The following is a 5892-nucleotide window of genomic DNA, read 5'->3' as shown; positions in this document are numbered from 1 at the left end:
GGCTGGCCCTTTAAGCTGGCCCTTTAAAGCTGGCCCTTTAAGCTGGCCCTTTAAGGCTGGCCCTTTAAGGCTGGCCCTTTAAGCTGGCCCTTTAAGGCTGGCCCTTTAAGCTGGCCCTTTAAGGCTGGCCCTTTGAGGCTGGCCCTTTAAGCTGGCCCCTTAAGGCTGGCCCTTTAAGCTGGCCCTCTAAGGCTGGCCCTTTAAGCTGGCCCTCTAAGGCTGGCCCTTTAAGGCTTGCCCTTTAAGGCTGGCCCTTTAAGCTGGCCCCTTAAGGCTGGCCCTTTAAGCTGGCCCTCTAAGGCTGGCCCTTTAAGCTGGCCCTTTAAGCTGGCCCCTTAAGGCTGGCCCTTTAAGGCCGGCCCTTTAAGCTGGCCCTTTAAGGCTGGCCCTTTAAGCTGGCCCTTTAAGGCTGGCCCTTTAAGGCTTGCCCTTTAAGGCTGGCCCTTTAAGCTGGCCCCTTAAGGCTGGCCCTTTAAGCTGGCCCTTTAAGGCTGGCCCTTTAAGGCTGGCCCTTTAAGCTGGCCCTTTAAAGCTGGCTCTTTAAGGCAGGCCCTTTAAGGCTGGCCCTTTAAGCCCTCCCCCTTAAGGCTGGCCCTTTAAGCTGGCCCTTTAAGCTGGCCCTTTAAGGCTGGTCCTCTAAGGCTGGCCCTTTAAGACTGGCCCTTTAAGGCTGGCCCTTTAAGGCTGGCCCTTTAAGCTGGCCCCTTAAGGCTGGCTGTTTAAGCTGGCCCTCTAAGGCTGGCCCTCTAAGGCTGGCCCTTTAAGGCTGGCCCTTTAAGGCTTGCCCTTTAAGGCTGGCCCTTTAAGCTGGCCCTTTAAGGCTGGCCCTTTAAGCTGGCCCTTTAAGGCTGGCCCTTTAAGGCTGGCCCTTTAAGCTGGCCCTTTAAGGCTGGCCCTTTAAGCTGGCCCCTTAAGGCTGGCCCTTTAAGCTGGCCCTCTAAGGCTGGCCCTTTAAGCTGGCCCTTTAAGGCTGGCCCTCTAAGGCTGGCCCTTTAAGACTGGCCCTTTAAGGCTGGCCCTTTAAGGCTGGCCCTTTAAGCTGGCCCCTTAAGGCTGGCCCTTTAAGCTGGCCCTCTAAGGCTGGCCCTTTAAGCTGGCCCTTTAAGGCTGGCCCTTTAAGCTGGCCCTTTAAGGCTGGCCCTTTAAGGCTGGCCCTTTAAGCTGGCCCTTTAAGGCTGGCCCTTTAAGGCTGGCCCTTTAAGGCTTGCCCTTTAAGGCTGGCCCTTTAAGGCTGGCCCTTTAAGCTGGCCCTTTAAGGCTGGCCCTTTAAGCTGGCCCTTTAAGGCTGGCCCTTTAAGGCTGGCCCTTTAAGCTGGCCCTTTAAGGCTGGCCCTTTAAGCTGGCCCTTTAAGGCTGGCCCTTTAAGGCTGGCCCTTTAAGCTGGCCCCTTAAGGCTGGCCCTTTAAGCTGGCCCTCTAAGGCTGGCCCTTTAAGCTGGCCCTCTAAGGCTGGCCCTCTAAGGCTGGCCCTTTAAGGCTTGCCCTTTAAGGCTGGCCCTCTAAGGCTGGCCCTTTAAGCTGGCCCTATAAGGCTGGCCCTTTAAGCTGGCCCTTTAAAGCTGACCCTCTAAGGCTGGCCCTTTAAGCTGGGCCTTTAAGGCTGGCCCTTTAAGGCTGGCCCTTTAAGGCTGGCCCTCTAAGGCTGGCCCTTTCAGGCCAGAAACATGTAGCAACATGTCAGTCCACTTTACAAAATTTACCGGTAAATAATCCAACACTTATACATCCAATTCAAGATGGCCATCCTTCATAGTTGCAGTAAAAGTTCACTATTGGCATTCATCCCACTCTACTGTCTAGCAATGTGTTTAGCAGTTGAAATATGCATGTGCTGGAAATGGTGTGTTCCTAACGTCCGAGTGTACTCGGAAGATGAAAACTTGAGCTTCGTTGTCCTTCACATTGTCCCGGAACACATTGGGAGCGTTGTCTCCGTCAAAGGCAATATTAGCGACATCTGGTGGAAGAAGGAAGGCAAAGCAATCTCGCTACAACGAGTGAAAGACAGATCGCCATTACAAACAAAAATGCTTTAATTAGTTCATGTCATTAACAGTTCAATTGCTTGGTGGTCATTATATGCACAAGTTAGCGCCAAAATAACCAGTCCGTTTCAATGCGCGCTGTGACATAAGATGCTCATGACGTCAGCGGTCACGTGATGAAATGGTCACCATTTGGAAGCAGTGTGACTCAGGAAGACTTGACACACTTCGAGGCTTCGGGCTCATTTCACCATCTCTACTAAAAACAAATAGTTGATGGAAAAGCAGAAATCATGAAAATAATGCGTGTAACATCTATTCGCCTTCTTACAGTGTGCATGTTCATCGTTTCGTCGCATGCTTGAGCTTCATGGCCAATTTTTACACGGATTTACGCACCACATTTCCCAAAACGGTGGAAACTTTGGGTCTTGGGAGTTAACTCGGAGTTATGAGGGTGTTAGCGGAGCAATGCTGTCACCTAGTGGCGTTATGGCAGTACTGCAGTGATTTCAAATTGTCACTTTGTTCCAACGATTGAGGGAAGGTTGTCATGTAGCTATGATACCTATTAAGTATCCTCCCTGCTGCGTTAGGAACCTTGGGGGCTGGTCTACAATTGGGTGTGGAGGGGGTGAGGGGTTTCCTTGGGGCTACTCCTTTGCCCTCGGCATGGTTCTGGCTCGGTCACCCTTCTATTTTAACCGCACTAGATACAGGCACGGGACCCACCATAGCCCAGCTGTCCTCCACCTTGAACTACTTGACCAACCCATATATTCATACCGTATATAAACCACATAGAGGCCAGCCCTTTGGAGTGGGTCTCTTTAGTTGACTTATTTTTTATTGCATAATATACACAATGCCATTTCATCACACACATGGGTGAGGCGGGCTTGGCTGGGGTTCCAAGCAGCAATTGAAGACAAGGACAATCCTCCATGTCCAAAGCAGGGATGTCAGAGAGCGGGCGGCAGCAAAGATACGTCCAACAGTTGAGAGTCAGTGAAAGGGCTGCTGGAGTACACGACATCCTCGTCTGAGTTTGCAGCAGAGTCGTACAGCATGGGGTCCACGTCGAGATCCAAATGAGTCTCTAGGATGTCATCGCTCAGTCCTGAACCAACCACAAGAAAGACAGAGGAAGCAAAGTGCACAGTACGGGTCAAAGGTCACAACAACTAACCTTACATGAGACGTCAACACACGTTTGTCTCCATGAAGGTACAGTGCATCCGGAAAGTATTCACAGCGCTTCACTTTTTCTACATTTTGTCATGTTACATTCATGTTTTGAATATATTAAAAATAGAAAACCAAAAAAATCACATTTACATAAGTATTCACAGATCTTTCTACAGCTCAATTGGAGTCCACCTGCAGTAAATTCAGTTGATTGGACATGATTTGGAAATACAATAACTGTCTATATAAGGTCCCACAGTTGACTGTGCATGTCAGAGCACAAACGCCAAGCATGAAGTCAAAAGAACTGTCTGTAGACCTGCGAGACAGGATTGTCTTGAGGCACAAATCTGGGGAAGGATACAGAAACATTTCTGCTGCTTTGAAGGTCCCAATGAGCACAGTGGCCCCCATTATTCGACTAGTCAGGATAGAAGGAAAAATGAATGCAGCAATATATAGAGATATCCTGGATGAAAATATTGTGGGACCTTATATAGACAGTTATTATATTTTCCAAATCATGTCCAATCAACTGAATTTACTGCAGGTGGACTCCAATTACGCTGTAGAAAGATCTCAAGGATGATCAGTGGAAAAAAGATGCACCTGAGCTCAATTTTGAGCTTCATGGCAAAGGCTGTGACTACTTATGTAAATGTGATTTTTTGTTTTCTATTTTTAATAAATTCAAAAAAGTAAAAAAAATACTTTTTCACATTGTCATAATGGAGTATTTTGAGGTAAGAGATTAAATTAATACAATTGGGAATGAGGCTGTAACATGACAAAATGTGGAAAAAGTGAAGCGCTGTGAATACTTTCCGGATGTACTGTATGTGCCCTGGGATTGGCTGGCCACCGGTCCAGGGTGTACCCCGCCTCTCGCCCCAAATCAGGCTCCAGCATACCCCCACCCTAGTGAGGATAAGAGACATAGAAAATGAATGAATAACTAAACCATGTTGGTGTCATTCAACAGCTGTACTGTAATCTTACCTTGTCTAAGCTGTTGGGACCAAATTCTTGAGCGTCAACATCCTTCAGTATTCTGTTAAATGGATGGTCAAATTTATATCTGGCCCTAACGAGCCCTAGCCAGCCCTAAAGAGCCCTGGCCCCAACTCGCCCTAGCCAGCCCTGGCCCCAACTCGCCCTAGCCAGCCCTGGCCCCAACTCGCCCTAGCCAGCCCTGGCCCCAACTCGCCCTAGCCAGCCCTGGCCCCAACTCGCCCTAGCCAGCCCTGGCCCCAACTCGCCCTAACTCGCCCTAGCCAGCCCTAAAGAGCCCTGGCCCCAACTCGCCCTAGCCAGCCCTGGCCCCAACTCGCCCTAACTCGCCCTAGCCAGCCCTAAAGAGCCCTGGCCCCAACTCGCCCTAGCCAGCCCTGGCCCCAACTCGCCCTAGCCAGCCCTAACTCGGCCCTAAAACCCTCCTCCAACCATAGCCCTAAAACCCTAACCCAAACATTCAAACGAGATCTATGTTGACTACTTACCCAACGGCGCAGCGCAGACTACTCATGTTTCCTTCGGTTAGCTGGTCCGTTGATACCACCATTCTCTGCCAGTCTGTCTTCTTCCTCTTTTGTTTCAACGCTCCAAGGCGTATTACTGCCCTCCACAGGTTGGGCACAAGTGTAAGAAGGCTGGGGGGGCTGGGGCGAGGGAGTGGGGGGCTGGGGTGTGGGACGGGGGAGGCTGGGCCTAAATGTAGAAGGCTGGGGGGCTCGGGGACTGGGGTGTGGAAGGCTGGGCCCAAATGAGGAAGGCAGGGGGTGAGGGAGGGGGGAGGCTGCTATTTCTACTTGCTATGTACTGCCAACTAGGGGTCACTTTAAAGTAATGCTATTCTACTCGGTAAATACCACCATCTCGTGGTCACTTTAATGGACTGCTGCTTCCAACAATGCAATCTCAATGGGCGACGTTTTTCGCCAGTAACTCCCCAACGAAAGGTCGTATAAACATAGAACCGACTTCTGCCTACACAAATTCAGCTGCAAGCTTTCCGTTGAGACCCCCAAGCCAAACAAACTTGGGTGCCCTCATTCCATCCCAAGACCTGCAAAACATCCTTACCGCCAAAGGACAAAACCCCTGAGACTCCAGCGCTACCCCCTGGGTCAGCACCCAGCGCAAACGCACGAGGAAAGAGAAAAACCTTGACCAAGGTCAGCCACCGGGAGAGGAATCCGGCGATTACGGTGACCAGCTGTCCCTGCTCTTGGATCTGATGGCGCGAGGGGAATCGGTTCCCCCCACTCCCCCACCAACCCGGGCCACAGAGGCCCTTCGGCGTTGGGAGTCAGAATTCGCTTTCTGTTGAGAACCCTAAGAAATTGAAAAATAGAATCCAGGAATATGAACCTGTAAAACCTGTAAAACCTCATCCCAAGACCTGCAAAACATGCTTACCGCCGAAGGACAAAACCCCTGAGACTCCAGCGCTACCGCACGAGTAAAGAGAAAAACCTCGACCAAGGTCAGCCACCGGGAGAGGAATCCGACCATTACGGTGACCAGCTGTCCCTGCTCTTGGATCTGATGGCGCGAGGGGAATTGGTTCCCCCCACTCCCCCACCAACCCGGGCCACAGAGGCCCTTCGGCGTTGGGAGTCAGAATTCGCTTTCCGTTGAGAACCCTAAGAAAGTGAAACCTGTGAAACCTGTGAAACCTGTGAAACCTGTAAAACCTGTAAAACCTGTAAAACCTGTAA

At 50.7% G+C, this 5892-nt stretch overlaps 1 long non-coding RNA gene across 2 annotated transcripts; it reads right to left on the bottom strand.

Moving 5' to 3' along the window:
- Positions 1-2014: 2014 nt before the first annotated feature.
- LOC144901151 (uncharacterized) lies at positions 2015-5623 on the bottom strand. Of its 2 annotated transcripts, XR_013629322.1 has the most exons (4): positions 4672-5623; positions 4172-4223; positions 3174-4090; positions 2015-3104 (listed from the first exon to the last, which is right to left on the bottom strand). It is a non-coding gene; the product is annotated as an uncharacterized LOC144901151 (long non-coding RNA). The 2 variants fall into 2 exon arrangements; XR_013629321.1 differs by having other exon boundaries at positions 4172-5622.
- Between the last annotated feature and the right edge of the window lie 269 nt (positions 5624-5892).

Source organism: Doryrhamphus excisus, linkage group LG10 (assembly GCF_037039965.1).
Source record: "Doryrhamphus excisus strain RoL-2023G ecotype Guam linkage group LG10, RoL_Dexc_Guam_v1.1, whole genome shotgun sequence".
Taxonomy (NCBI): Eukaryota; Metazoa; Chordata; class Actinopteri; order Syngnathiformes; family Syngnathidae; genus Doryrhamphus; species Doryrhamphus excisus.
The sequence above is the reverse complement of the archived record's forward strand: the minus strand, read 5'-3'. Positions and strand labels throughout refer to the sequence as shown.